General features: G+C 48.6%; 1 protein-coding gene across 3 annotated transcripts in view; it reads left to right on the top strand.

Moving 5' to 3' along the window:
* Positions 1-272: 272 nt before the first annotated feature.
* SPTBN1 (spectrin beta, non-erythrocytic 1) overlaps positions 273-15,392 on the top strand; it is a 114,496-nt gene continuing 99,376 nt past the window's right edge. The window contains exon 1 of one of the 3 annotated variants that reach the window (XM_088160797.1): positions 273-427. The gene's annotated coding sequence lies outside the window, so the exon portion shown is untranslated. Of the gene's footprint in view, positions 428-593; positions 658-919; positions 1,013-15,392 lie in introns of those variants that run through there. The other 2 variants (XM_088160796.1, XM_014895138.2) reach the window with 2 other exon arrangements.

The raw sequence follows: 15,392 nt of genomic DNA, 5'->3' as shown, positions 1-15,392 counted from the left end.
GCAGCTGGACTCGGGTTCCGGGGGGTTGGCTTGCACTGGCAAAGGGAGGCTGTTTACGTGGGAAGGTGGCAGGACTGAAGCAGCAGGAGAGGATGACTGCAGTGGAGGAAGTCAAACCCGGGATGGGGTTTCCACTAGGAATGACAGAGCAGCGGGAGGGAGAGCAGCACTAGAGGAAATGGATGCTGGGGGCGAGCCAACATTGTCTTTGCGATAGGAGAGGGTGTCAGAGGAGGAGGAGCGAGGAGGCTGGAGAGACCCAATAACCAAATAAATGTAAGAGAAGGGAAGGGGAGCCGGGAGCGGCTGGATAACACCCACGGGAGGCTGCGAGCGAGGGCCGGCGGAGGGGGAAGACCTGGCGTGAGCACAGGGCAGGCCCGAGCAGCAGCAGCAGCAGGAGCAGGAGCAGGAGCAGGAGCAGCAGGTGAGGATGCGGTGCGGGCTGCGGACCGTGCCGTGCCGAGCCGAACCGAGCCCCCCGCGCCGCAGGGCGGCCGCAGGGCAGGGGCGCGGGGCGGGGGCTCCTCCCGCGCTGTCCCCGCCCCGCCCCGCTCCTCTCCGCGCCGGGCGGGGCACACGGAGCTCACGCAGCGGGGCTGCGGGTACCGCCGCTGCCTCCGCACAGCGCGGAGCCGCCGCCCGGGCAGCGCCGAGGTAGGGCCGGGAGCGGGGATCGGGGAACCGGGATCAGGGATGGGGGCGGCCCCTCCTCCCCGCTGCGTGTGCGCAGCGCGGGCGGCTCCCGCAGCCTCTCCGCAGCCTCGATCGGCGCGGAGCGGGCTCGGCGCTGTCAGAGCCGCCCCGCCCCGCCCTGCCCTACCCTACCCTGCCCTGCGGCGGCCCCGGCCCGTCCCCGGGGGCCGCGGCCACCGCCCCTTTCCCTCCCTCCCTCTCTCCCTCCCTCCCCGCCCGCGGTGCCGCCTCCGCCGCGCAGCCGCACGCCCCGCGCGGTGCGGTGCGGAGAGCCCGGCTCGACTGCTGCTCCTGCGGTATTCCTTGCTAGACGGATGTAATTCCTCCTTTATTTTTCTTGGTCGGGGCGGGGCGCGGGAGGCGGTGCGGGGGTCGCGGCGCCGCTGTCAGCCGGGCCCGCTGCGGGGCTTTGTGTGCGGGAGCGCCGCGCTGAGCCGAGCCGAGCCGAGCACGGGTGCGGGGCTGCGGTCCGGGCGCGGCCATCGCCCGCCGCCGCGGTGCCCGCAGTGAGCGGCACGATGCGTGGGCTTGCTTCGCTTGTCTCGGGGCTGGCTCTGGCTGTTAGGTGGGTACAGGCCTGATTTAACAAAAAAAAAAATATGGCAGACTTGTGCTAGGGACCGTGAGACTGCAGCAGCTCTGAAAAACCCTTGTTCATGGCACCAGGGCTGACGTTTCATTCAGTAGCTGATGTTTTTCCTTTTGGAGTGATGATACAGAGCTAGAGTGAGCGTTGAATTTGTGATGTTGATGTCTTAATCGTGAATGAAATTGCTTTCTTGTTTGAAGGTGAGTAGTGATCTGTGTTTCTATGTTGTACTCCGCATTGTCCGAAGGTATAAATGCTAAATGTTCAAGATCAGGGTTGCGGGGAGAGGGAATAAACACGGACTGTCAAGATCCGGAGCGTTCGGCTCATCCTTCGACCTTTATTGACAGCATACCAGCATTATGAAACCTGCTTATTGAACAGTTCGGGAAAAGGGCTGGAATTCCCGCAGCCCGGCATCGTGCTGACAGGCATCTTGGGGAACAATGCTCCCCGGAGCCGGGCTCACAGAGGCAGGGCAGGGAGAGGAATTTATTCCAAGAGATAGCAGCCCTGTGGAAATGTCAGGGGAGGCTGTGACTCCTCAGGCCATTGCAGGGAAACTCCGCTGGAGGAAGGACTTACATATGCTCAGAAGGCTCTGGAGAGAGAGTCAGGAGTGAAAATTGAATGGGATAAAGGTCTGGGAAGGTGGGTGATGGCAGCGGGATGTGGTTTTTTAAAGAATTGTTCTTATCCTTTAATGTTTGGGGTTTTTTTTTTCTCCGTGTTCTTGGGGAGAACAGAAATGGCTGTAGTGATGGCTCCATGACTTAGCAGTGGTTGTAGGGCTGTGAGGAGGGGCGAGGGGCTGGCTCATGTGTCACAACTAGTGCTGAAGAGGCGAGAAAATAGGGAATATTTTGTTACTTCATGCAGGAGCATAAGCGTGGAATTACGAATGTGGAATTTGGAGGTCAGGTTCTGGAACAGAACCCGCTTTGGGTTTTTCTGTAATGCAGGTTAAGTGCAGCAAATGACACTCACTAAAGCAGGATGCAGCATTTTGGGATAAAATAGGAGCTTGCAGCAGCCATGTGGCAAAAAAGCGTTAGAGATGCTGTTTCATCTCCGTGGTGGCACGGATCCTGCAGCTTTTGGAATTGCTGTGTGCTGCTGAGCCCTGCCTGCACACAGGAGTGGGGCAGAGAGGGGCAAAACCCTCTTGCTGCATATATGGAGACCTCATACTGCTGTGTGCTGCTCCAGGAGCCCCTGGGGAGCAGGAGTACAAACCATTTTTTACGAAAGATGTTTTCTTTTTCCTTCATCATCTATAAAATGGAATCAGCTAAAGCGCCTTTATTGGATGGGCCTGGATTGCTCGTTTGCATTACGTCACCTGACGAAGGATTTATTTTTCGTGTGGGTCAGTTACGGGATGTGATATTTGTAGTTGGATTGCCTGCAAAATAATTGTATTTCATTAGCAAGGAGAGCATGGACGTCTTTCATGGAACACAGAGGAGAAAGTCTGTTTATGGAGACGTTTAAGGGTCAGACTGCAAAAGTTATTTAGACTGTTAATTGCTATACGCACCTAAATTCCTTAGTCATCTGATCTGGGCACAAGTGAACAAGCAGTACAATGGTTTATCATTGCCCATTAGCCATGAGTCAGCTACTAAATCCTGCCCAGGATGGTGTCTGTGGCCACAGGCTTCCTGACTGCCCTTTCCCTAGGGTCTAGGAATACCTCTGGAAGTGCTGGAGCCTCAGGGGCCGGACAGGTGACCTGACCTCAGGGCAAGGAGCCACCAGCTCCCCTTGGATCTCTGTGGCTCAGCTGAGGTTGTGCTGTGTGAGGGGAGCAGTGCAGGCTCCTTCCTGTGGTGCCTGCAAGCTCCTGATGAGAGCAGGCCTGTGCTCCATGGTAGGATCCATAAGGGCTTTCCTGGCGTGGCAGCTCCTGCCGTGGGCTGCTCCCGTATGGAGCTGGGGAGTTTGCCAGCACGTTGGACCCTTACCTCTGCCGAGGCTCATGGCAGCTTTCCCGAGTGAAAGCAGCAGGAATCTGGCCTGGAGGTGTGACATGTGAAAATCCAGTTGCCTTCTCTTGCCTCAAACCATCTCTCGTGTTGGATTGTTCTCACCAGATACTGCTTGTGTGGAAAGGCAAGTGCTGGAGCTGCAGCTCCACACTGAGGGGAGTGGGATCCGTTGGGATCCGTGTCCTGCTTCCCCCACTGCTGGGTCCTTTTCCCCCCACCCACATGTGGTTTTCGTTTGTCAGCCTTTTATTATTACTCTTAAAATGATCTGTTGTGAATTTGTTTTTCTAATGAACATGAATACAATGTTGCAGCAGTTACAGCTGGACTTTTGGAGGCTTTTCCTCTAACGACAAAAGGGTTTCAGAAGAGATTACATGCTTTTTTTAAAAAAAAAGTGACATAAGAAAAATTCTTCTTATGTCCAGTAGACCCTAACTTATTCAACAGCTTCATCAGAGTGACACAGATCAATTCCATATATATTTAAGCTACATTTAAGCAGGTCACTTTTTTTCTATTTTGCCCGACTTTATTTCTTTTTCATGTATTGTTAATCCCAAACACATTTTTTTACTGTCCACTCCTCATTAAAAAGGGCCAGTTTTGCATGGAAAAAGCTTTGATGTGTATTGTTAGGTGAGGGTTGAGTTCATAACAGATTTTATGGCTGGGGGAGCTGTGTGTCTGGAACTGTTATTTCTGCTTGCAGTGAAATGTATGTGATTATCAAAAGGTATGTACCAATGTATAAAGGTTGCACTCAGGGCTTGTGTACATCTCCCTGTGCCCAAGGACAGATTAAGGTTGAGGATTATATTGAGCTATTGTTTTTCATCACTGTTAACATTTTTCTCATCATCTTCTCTGTGAGGTTTTTTTCTTGTTGAACGCTGATAATTTCAGGTTATTCTTAATTTGTCACGTCTTTTCACTTTTCTGCTATCCTCTTAATACATTATTTGATTGTTTAATATATTTACTCTCCTATTACACTGCACAAACTCGTATTTCTTTTTAAGCTGCGTGTGTTTTAGCCTAGCAGAAACCCCTTTGGTGTGTCACCACTGCCACCAGAGAAACACATTTACACCGCTGTGCAGCCACTTTTTATTGCACGATGTGCTGGGTGCTAGTACTTTAAAAAGAAATGGTGAGTTGGTTTGGTTTGTTCAGCAGCCCCCTCATGTCAAGAGGGCAGTGGGGACTGAACAGAAGAGGCACTGCATGAGAAGCCCTTGTGGCAGCAGATGCTGACCCACACCTGTTGGATACTGGGAATAGCCTCGCTGGTCATGCCCGTGCCCTTGGAACAGGAGAGGTGTGCCATTAACACTCTGTCCAGAGAGCTAAAAATACTCTGCCACCAAACTGTTCACAGGTAAATGTTCCAAATTTAGCTTTTTTTCTGTTTACTGGGATTCCAAACATAGGATGTTCCCTTTTTTGGGAGAAGTAACCAGACCTGCTGAGCAATTTGCCTGTGATCTGTGAAACATGTTCAGGAATGATGTTCCTGGATTTTATCTCGGCTTTTGTTCACGTGTCCAGAGCTGTGCACCAGAGAAACAATTTCTCCTCCTCTGTGAGAATAGGAAACACGGATGCAAATCGTCAGAGAAGCTGTGGGCTTGCCTTGAAAAACGAAGTGTCCAGGAATAGGGATTGACTGACAGCTCAGTTTGATTGCTGTGACCACTGGGCTTGGTTTCAGTAATCATGTCTCAGTCCAACGTGGAATGATCCCTGGAATGGGCAGCTGCTGCTCTGCGTGAGGTGTGGGGTCTGGGAAGAGATGGAGCTGCAGTCCCAGATTTAGGATGTGAGCAGAGAGGAAGAGATGCAGACCTGGAGCCACCCAGCCGTGCCCCAGTGCCCACGTGAGCGACTGGCATGGGGTTAATGGGTTTGAGGTAGCCAGCTTAATGAACAAAGCATTTATGCTTCATGTGTTCAGTCTCCCTGTGGGAAGTGCTGGAGTGGCTGTTGTGATCCTTGCTGCCCTCAGTCTGTGGGGACTCGGACACCTTTAGTTCTGGCTTTTGTTTTTTCAGCTTGCCTCGAGGTTTTGGAAAGCAGCATCACATTGAGGTCATGGCTGTGCTAAAACCTCCTGGCCAGGGCTGCAGTGGTGCCTGCAGAGATCAGGGAGGATCGTGCCCCACCCCAAAACTGTGCAGTTGGATTTTCCATTTTCCCCCTTCCTTGGAGGCGTCAGTGGCTGGGCCTGGGTGGGAGGTGCTCCGAGGTGACGCAGAGGTTCCTCTCTAAGCCTGGCCCTGACATTTTAAGGTTATACTGATTACCCACTTTATCCCAGGCAGACATTTTTCCCAAGCCAGACCTACAGGCATCATTGGGAAGTCTTTAGTTTTTGCTGTGGGATTCAGCCCCAGTAGTGTCCCAAGAACGTGGTCAAGGTCTTCTACAAGGAGCTGTGGGGATTTCCTGCCATCCAGCAGTAATCCAGATCTACAGCTTTTGGTTTTGTAAGTTCCTGCCTTTTGTTCTGAGTTAATCCTATTGCTCTATGGATTGATTTATTACAGAATGACATGGGGTACGTGCTTTTTGGTTCTTACATGATAAAAGGGAGCCTTGTGTTTGGAAGACCAAGGAAACTGTGCATGGTGAGCTCTGGCAGTGTGGGCAGAGTCTGGGGTACAATGGAGCTGATCACTCTGGGGTTGTGCATCAGGACCAAAAGCTGATTTTTCTCACTCATGAAATCAATTTTGCTTAGTGCCTAGACACCACAAATGCTCCAGCTAATTATAGCAAGTAGCTCCTCTGGTTTTTTTGGCTTGGAAAGGAAAAGGTGCTGCCTGCTATATGTAAACTAATTTAACTCAGATACATTTATTTGAACACCCACAGGTTTTGGGTTTGGGCATTCCAGGTGTTGGCTTTTGTCAGTAGCTGAACTAATAGTGAGATTTTTCTTGCCAAGGACTTTCACTGACTTTTCTCTTAGTAAACAAATATTTAATGAACATGTTTCAGGGTGATCTGCACCAGTCCCTGCAGATGGGATGGATGGCTCATGGCTCTGGGTGCCAGTGGCACACACATTTATAGCAACGCTGGAATGCAGCTTGGGGTTAATTTTTGCAAAGGGACTTTAGGCCTAGATCTGCCTTGTAGAAGTCTGGGTGTTTGATACAGGAGGATCATGCAGTAGATCACCCTTTGCCAGAGCCTGGGTCATGCAGTGAAGAAGTCGGGAGAGTTCTCCTTAAATTAACAGGAATTCTTTGTCGTGTAAGATCCATATGGGATAAAGATAACCTGGTTAGTTTAACAGTTGCTTCTTTTCCATATTGTAAAATATTGTGACCTTCTTTGGGGCATAATGCCATGAATAACCCTCTACAATTTCATCATAGTAAAAGATGAACAGATTAATTGCTGCCTTTTTGTTTTTAACCTTTTTTTAGAGTGATGTGTTCTTGTACTAATTTGGGAGGCTAGGTCCCGAGCCTGAAAGAAACCTGGTTGACTTTGGTGGGGCTACACTGATTATCACAAGTTGAAAAATCTGCCTTGCAGTTTTCAAGTTTTCATAATACAAACACTGGAGCCTGTTGTGTTTTATTCTGTTGGTGTTTTTGGCATCAGAGAAGCTTTTCCTGATTGTTTTCCTCATTTGAAGGCTGATTGTACTGAGTGACCTCTTGCTCCTAAAGGGTGGGTCAGTTTATGTGGGAAAGTCTTAGTCAACGTGTCTGGGAGATAAGTGGGACTGCATCCCAACGAGCCTTGTGCGTTAAATACTGGAATGTGCTGGGGACCTGCCAGGAGATTGGAAGCAGGACTCTGCGACAAGCCCAATGCAGTCACACTCTCCCTAAAATAGCACTGTGGATAACAGGAGATCTGCAAAGTTATCACTTACCTCATTTTCGCACAAATTCTTTCCTAAAAATGGATTATTGACTGAGGGTTCAGGCGGGTTTTTCTGGTAATATATTCCATTTACGTTTTGAGAGCAGTCATGTCCCTCTTTAAGTCTTTGGCTGCAGGTAAGAGGGAAAAAGCTGTGGTGAAACCACACAAGTCCCAGCACAGGAAAAGCCATTTCTATCATCCTCATCATCACCTGAATGAGAAATGAGATGGGTTTTACCTCAGTGTAGGTCAGTAGGAGCCTCTTCAAATTCGTTCTGAACAATCTGAAAGTATCAAGGCAGAGATGAATCAGTCCAGCAGCAGCCTCAGACGTGCCTGGGCTGGCTGTGGGTGACAGGCTTTTGGCACCAGCCCCTGGATGCAAACAGCCAGTGTTTGGATATTCAAATGAGCAGTGGCTTACCACTGCAGACCGTAGATGGTTTTGTTTAAGGGGAAAAAAAAAGCAAATTTGATTTTTCGGCCCCGTGTCAAATTTGTCGAGGGAAGACTCTGATTGTGCAGCTTTAGTGGTTAGCATAAGCCAGTTAAACTTGAAAGCTGGGGTGCCTGAATTAGTTTCTTAGGGAAAGAGGATGAGTTGGCTGCTAAATGGGATAGTGTGAGGAAAGTGCGGGGGTGGCCGGGTTGGGAGCAAGGTTGGGAGATCCTGAGTCAGCAGGTGGCTGTTCAGCCCCGGTGAGAGGCTGCCCCAGGAAAGCACAAATCCCAATAACCGTTCCCTGGATGTGTGTTTGCACTGCTGCAGGGACCTGAAAAAGGGAAAAGAAAAGTGGGATTGTCAGGGAATCATAGGATAGGGAACAGAAAGTCTGGAGCGCTGTAAGTCGTGACCTTTCGGTGCCTGCAGATTTGAGGGCGAGCTGCACTCTTGGAAAGACAAATGGATTAGAGGTCATTTGTGGAAAATATCCCTCAGCTTCTGGTGTGCACTGCCAGCCTGGTGTCGGTGATGTGACTCCCAGCAAGCCTGGACCAGGACTGACATCCCTGGCCCCGGGAATTAGATCCACAGGGCTTGTGCTTGGAGCAGGGCGGGGTCATATCCCCCGTGCTGCTGAGGCTCTCCGTGCAGAGGACACTCACTGGGCCACGCTGCCAGGCTCGCTGTTACCCTGCCACAATCCCTCGGGAAGGGAAGGCTGTGGCACTCGGGATGAAGTGGGGCACTGTGGCTGTGCCCTGGGCTTGGCTGGGGAGGAGGATTGGCACAGCGGCCCCACCCCTGTGCCCCCCGGGGGGATTCCCTGACCCCAGGTGCCCCATTGATCCAGCTTTGCAGCTGCCCGGGTGTGTAAAGGAGCTTTATTGTTGCTCCAAGGGGGGACGTGATGACATCAAACCCAGGTAAAAGGGAAAGAGAGGTAAAAAACTGCAATCCAATGGAGTTCACTGAGCTCTGCCTTCTCCTGTCTTGCTCACTTTCAGGTTTTGTGTCAGGAAGCATAAAAATTTCCAGAAATTGCAGTTTATGTAAGACATGTGAATAATGGCTAATAATAAGTGAAACTACCACGAGGAGCTGGAAGAGGGGGGGAAGAAGGTTATTTTTAGAGATCTATTCTCATTGTATGCTAGACAAACAAGAATAAGGTGACTTTGCATTAAATATATACCACAAAGAAGTAAAGACATTTTCCCCAGACAAGTCGTCATGGTACAGTAATGGTCTGTACTATCTGCCAGCTTAGCAATGAGACTCCAAACTGGTCCTTCACTGTTTAGTAAGGAAAAAAGGGACCTTCCATGCTCATTTTCATTGCAGTACTGTGATTCTTCTTGCTCTGTGAAGCTTGAGAATGAAGTATCTGAAGCCCCATTTGTGCCAAGTTACACAACTACATCCCAGCATGGGATGTTGTGTCCATTTGCATCGTCACAGTCTGAGACTTGAGGTTTTAAATCCTCTTCATAGGGAAATATGCACAAGAACATCTCAGAGTCACAAAATTAACTAGGTTGGAAAAGATCTTTGAGGTCACTGAGCCCAGCCTATATCTGAGATAATTTTGTATTGCTTAGTTATGTTTCAGAACCGTTATAGAAATGTAAAGATTGTAAAAAAAGTGACAAGACCCCCAAAATGTTGGAGTCAAGGACGGTGATCCCTCTCCGTGGGTAGGTGACAGGGAGCACACAGCTCTTATGTAGCTGTGTTTTTAGTCTGAGTAATCCTAATCAGGTAATAAATCCTGGGTGAGATTATGCTGCTGCAGCAAGTGCAGCAAAGATCAGCTGGATCTGGAGACTCCTGCTTGGGTATTCACTGAGGCAAACCAGAACTTTGGAGGCTTTGTGGAATCTTCCTCTGAAGGAGTGGGGAAGAAGCCCAGAGAAGACAAATGATGTGTGGGCTGCAGCAGGGCTGACAGGTGAGGAGCACATGGGCATTCCAGGGCGAGGCAGAGCACTCAGGGATGTTTCTACAGCTGCTGCTGACCAGCAGAAAATAACATGAACCACTTGGGGTTGCAGTGGCTCAGCAGAGCTGCTGCAGACTTCAGAGAGTCCCAAAGTTCCTGGGATTCCTGGCACGGGGCGATGAACCCCCACGTCACCTTTAGGGCACTTTTCCAAACAGAGCATCCCTGTTATCCCAGAGTGCCTCAAACAGGAGGACAGCTGTTTGCAGTTTTAACTTCTGCTTGTCATAAGCTGCAGCAGGAATCCAGGGAGCCATGGAAAAGCCTGAAATTAATTTTCAGCCAACTCGCTTAGATTGGTGCCTGTAGCAGACTTACCATTGCAATTGATGTGTATTTTGGGATAAATGCAGCCCCTGGCTGGTGTTTAGTAGCTTGGCCATCATATCTAAAGGAGAGCTAGGAGGGCATGCAGATACATAAAACAAGGAACAGAAATATCCCTGTATGAATTTTTAATGCTCTGCTTTGTGGATTGATCAAAACAGTGCAATTTGGTGGGGATGAGCATTGAGAAATGGTCACTGTGCAGCAGCACAGCTGCTCCATCAGAGGGGAATGAATTCCCAAATTGCATCCCAAGCATGTTATTAGAGGATTAAAGAGCTGGGCGACTCACCTTGGCTAACTGTCCTGAAACTGTGCTTGCACTCATCATACGTATAAATAGCTATTATGCAAATATTACCAGAGCAACAAAGCAAGTTTTGAATTTGCTTTGTGCCTTGGAAATGGCCAAGTCTCTTGTCTCAGTGTTCCAAATGATAATCTTGTTCTCCCCAAACACAAAGCACTGATATTACCTGTGTCATAATTGGAATATACCACTCAATTCATCTTTCTCTGAATTGGTCTCAGTGTACAGTAGCAGACTGGAATGTTTGGTACATAATTTCCTTCCTTGATTAAGTTAAAATTTAAGAAGATTTCCCATTTGGGCTGTCAACAGGAGCAATAAATCTTTGTTCATCTGCCCATTCTGGTTTTGACTGACATCACCTGCTGCCTGCTCTCTGCAGAGAGGAAACCACCTCAGTTTGTACCAGGAGAGGTTTAGGTTAGAAATGAGGGAAAACTCCATGGAGAGAGTTGTCCAGGCCTGGAGGGATTTAAAAGCTGTGTGGATGTGGGTCTTGGGAACATGGTCAGTGGTGGCCTTGTTGGCTTAGTGTTTGGGCCTCAGAGTGTGTCAGGAACCAGAGGCTGGCTGGATGCTGGCTGCTGTCTCTAAGAGCTCGTGGGTTTTGTGCTGATACTTGCCCCTGGAATATTGCACCTCAGGGATCTGTTCCCCAGGAATCACTTCTGCTGCTCCTCGGAGAAGTCTTGGATGTGACTTCCCATGGAGAGCTTCCTGTTCCCTGAGGTGGTGGTTTGGGAATCAGGGTGTTATGATGGGAGGCTCCAAATTAACTGCAGATAATAATAATAATAATAATAATAATAATAATAATAATAATAATAATAATAATAATAATAATAATAATAATAATAGTACTGTTAACAGCTTCTCTGTCAGTGGAATGACCAAGCCAGCCTTGCCTGGGGTTTGGGTTTTTCCTGCAGGGACTGATGAGGCAATTCCCAGAAGTGAGATGTGTGGGGAAATGATGTGCCCCTATGTTTGGTGACTGATACTTAGCATATTTTCCTAGATTTATTGCTAGAGAGCCCAGGTCTCCTCAGGGACAATGAGGAATTTTCCTGGCTCTGCTGGTATGGAGTTATTTTGCTCTATCTGTTCCTGATGTTGGCAGGTGGGAGCCATGGGATCCTCCATGGGGTCGGATGGGATGGACTGGAATGGGATTAGCTTTGTGTTTGGAAGTTTGGAAGTGCTGTTTAAAAGTTGCATGTTGTGGTGGGGGAATGCAAACAACCCAAATTCGTGGGCTTGTTCCCGAGCTGCTGGTTTTAGAAGGAAGGCCAGGGGCTGTCTTGTGGTGTCAACAACAAGGGGGAGGAGGCTTTGTAATTTGAGTGTTGCAGCAAACAGAAACCCAGCAAAGGCCAGAAGAAATACAGCTGAGGGAATTTTTATACAAGCCTATGGTTAATTTTAGCTGGGAGTTTGTGATGTAGGGTTGTTTTTTTTTGATGGCTTTTAATTTCAAGGGCTGCTGAGGGATGGGGAAAAAAAGGATGTTGTGTGTGTGTGTGTGCTGACCTCCCAGCCCTGGTTTTAGCTGTGACACCTGGCTGGGTTTAGCAGCTGGATGCTGGAAAGCTTTCATAATTACTAATTTTGTGCTTTGTGCATGGTGGTTTCTGTTGGAGACTATGGTAAGCCTCCCCAGCTCTGTTTCCATGCAGAATTCAAAATGGCATGGGCAGCACAAGAGCTGTGTCACAACCTCCTCTTTGGTCGCCTGTCCCTATTACAGTGCTGTGATTGTGAGGCACCCAGAAAGCCAGTGCTTTGCTAAAAATAGGCCATTCCTCTTGCAAATTCTATTACAATTCTGATATTCAAATATTAAACCTTCTCTGCAGTGTTAAAAATAGCTGTGAACAGAAAATCCTTTCCTTATTCTCAGCTGAATATTGAACGAGTCAAAGGCTCAGTCCCGAGCTTGGAGCTGTGTGGGAGTTGATTTGAGGCTTCTTCGCCCCTATTTCTTCACCCCTTATCTGCTGCTGTTGTTGATGAACAGAGGACAAGTGGGTGGGAGAGAGAAACGAGCAGGAAATGGATCAAAAGAAAGTGAGGAGTAGCCAAAAGAAATGGAGAAAATAAGAGTGGAAGCAAAGTGAGAAGAAAAATCAGGATTTAAGTAAAAAAACTGCATTGGGATTGTTTCATCAGAGCAAGGCTCCAATCCTGAAGCTGCCAGACAGGGATTTGGGGAGCAGCTGGCACAGGGTGTGAGGCAGACCTGCCTCTCTCTCAGGGCTGTGGGTACAGCCCTCCTTTCTGTGGCAGCAGCACTGCAAATTGCAGCAGGCCACTAATTGCCTTTGGGAGGCCACTTACAAGGGTGGGAGCATCCCGAGGGTTGAACTCAGTGGGAAGATCAAGGGCTTGGCAAGTTGGGGTGTGTGCTCCAAGTGCTGATATCCTCAGCCTACACCCTTCAGGAATGCACCAACTGAAAGGCAGGTGTTTATTTTTCTCCCCCTTCCAATGCTCTTATGCATTAACTAATGCAAAATTTAATAATAAAATACCATTTCAGCAAAATAATTTCCTTCCATTTGCCCTCAACAAAAGACGTATTGGAAAAGAGAATTTCCTCTAGGGTGAAATAAAGGACAAGCAAACAGAAATGACCACTGTAGATTTAATGGGGGGAAAAATGGATTTATCACATGGTTTGAAAGTCATCTTAATGATATTATGAGGCAAGGAAGGAACCAAACAATGCCCACCTTTTATGATGGAAATGAAGCCCAGGAAGGCTTTCAGCAAACACTGTTTAGCCAAAAATAAGGGTGAAGGAAAATCTAATTTGACCATATAATCCTGTTGGTCCAGGTGAGTGATGGCAGGACTGCTGTCTTTGCCTTAGAAGTTCCAAGGGAAAGGAGATCCTTTTTCCCATTCTGTAGGGAGGAAAAGGATAAATGAACCCAACATTTATCAACTTAAGTTGGGTTCAACCAGTTGTGTTCAGCTGGAAACCACTCTGATGATCATCCAGTCACAGCTGGAGTCTTCTTGGGAGAGAATCCTGGAGCAGGTGGATCCCACAGGGTGAAACCAGAATGCTTTTTGTCTCTGACAGTATTATCTGTAGCCTTGTCCTGGATTTCCCCCAGCAGGAATGCCATTTGGGCTGTGGGGACAGGAGGCTGGCAGGGAGGGAAGAGCTGGATAAATCTCCGTGTCGTCGCTGTGTCTGGAGTCACTTTGGGATGGCGGCTCCCCCTCGGTGCCCTGGCAGCTGTCTCTGGAGCTCTTACCTCCTTTAGGAGGTGCTCCAAGAAAGGGAAGGTCCCTGTGTGTGTTCTCCTACCTCTCCTGGCACCCTGTTCTGGTCACAAAGCCCAGATCTTGGAAACCCAAAAGGGCACAAATTTCACTCAGATTAAACACCCAGAAGAAAAGCCAAGCATGCTGTGGAGAGGGCAGGGCATGGCTGGTCACACACCAGCATTCACTTTGGTTTGCAGTGGCCTCTGGCTGCTGGTCGGGGTCTCTCAGTTGGCCACTGAGCTTTCCTTTGTCCAGATCACCTGTTGCTGTAAGTGGAGCCAGGATTCCTGGGCTTAGGTTTGTATCAGGTCCCTCGGGTGTGGTACTTGTGCCTGTTGTCACACAAATGGCAGCAGATCTGCACACAAATGAGTTTTAATTCCCCTTGCTTTAGCAATCCAGGGAGAATTGAACAGCTTCTCTTTGGAAGGCAGTGCTGACGTGGTGAAATGCCCATGTGTGCTGTGCAGGGAGCTGCCCTGCAGGCCACCAGTGTCCCCCTAATGTCTTTACCTGAGTCCTATTAACCACTTGACATACAGAGATGTTGACGCACTTCTCACACCGTGTCGGTGCTTGGGCGAGCAGTTAAGTGCATTATTTTAATTCACGAACATCCTGGGGGGATTAAATTCTGCACACTGGCATTGTTTCCTGGGCAGAGCACACTCACAGGAGATAACAGAGGTTACCAGGCCTCCCAAATAAGTTAATTTTGATTCTCCTGTTACATTTGAGTTATGGATGACGAAGGTGGGTGAGCAGTGTCAGCTCTGGATAATCCAGGTGTGCAGGTTGTGCATTTCCGTGGCTGTGATGGCACTTCCTGCTGGTGGCAGTGATCCTGATGCTTCCTGTCTGGCATCCCCACATCTTTTGTCTGCTTCAGTTTTATTCAGTTATTTTCATTTTCAAATCCTCATGAACCTGCCAGCCTGTGCCCGGGTTGCTGCAGCCATGTCTTGGGTTTTCTCAGATTACTTTTAGAGGATACAAAACTAAAAGTATCTGGAATATCTTAAGGGACCTTCAGTGCTCATTTTTCACTGACAAAATCCAGAGCAGCTTAGGAAAGGTGAGCAAAGTTGAAAGTTAAGTCAAGAAGAATGCTGAGCATTGCTCTGGAAGGGAAAGAAAGAGAAGTTGTTCAGACTTATGACTGGCTGTGCTCAGGAGGGCTGAACTGCAGATCCCTTGTCCTCAACTTGCTCATAAACCATCCTTGATTAAATTAGCAGCAGGTCCAAGTGGGAGGAAGGAGAGGGAGCTGTGCTAGTCTTGATGAAAGGAAATCTGCCCGAGGAGCAGGCGAATCCGAGCTGTAATTCCTGCAAAGCTTCAAACATGGCCTTAATTTTGCTGACTCAGAACCTCTTTTCTCCTAATCTTGGCATGGATACCTGCAGGCAAATTTGTCCATGTCTTAATTTGTCAGAGTAAAGCAGTGAGGGCTGAGGTAGGGACCAGAATTCTCAGGACACAGATTAGTAGGATGTGGTCTCAAGTGCCCTGTGATCTGGGAAAAAATCCCTACATGGGGAGAAATAAAGGCCAGACAAAGCCCTATAACAGAATTCCTATAACAGAATTCCTGCATAGCCCTGTGACCACCTGCTGCTCTTAGGGCTCCTCCCAGGATGTTCTGTGGTGTGTCCACTTTCCTGTTTCACTTGCACTGAATTAAATGTACTGATGGGTGTGATATTTTTTTTTTTTTTCTTGTTGAAATTTTTGTGGGTATTCCCTGGACTTGCAGAGCAGATGATGGCTCTGTGTTCCTTGCTCTGAACTTGTGAGCCTTCCCAAAAGCTCACAGAAGCTTGGGCAGGGTGAGGTATCCCGAAATCCCTGTGCTAGAGGCACAGCTG

The sequence above is a fragment of the Sturnus vulgaris genome, chromosome 3, assembly GCF_052056855.1.
Source record: "Sturnus vulgaris isolate bStuVul1 chromosome 3, bStuVul1.hap1, whole genome shotgun sequence".
Lineage (NCBI taxonomy): Eukaryota > Metazoa > Chordata > Aves > Passeriformes > Sturnidae > Sturnus > Sturnus vulgaris.
The sequence above is the reverse complement of the archived record's forward strand: the minus strand, read 5'-3'. Positions and strand labels throughout refer to the sequence as shown.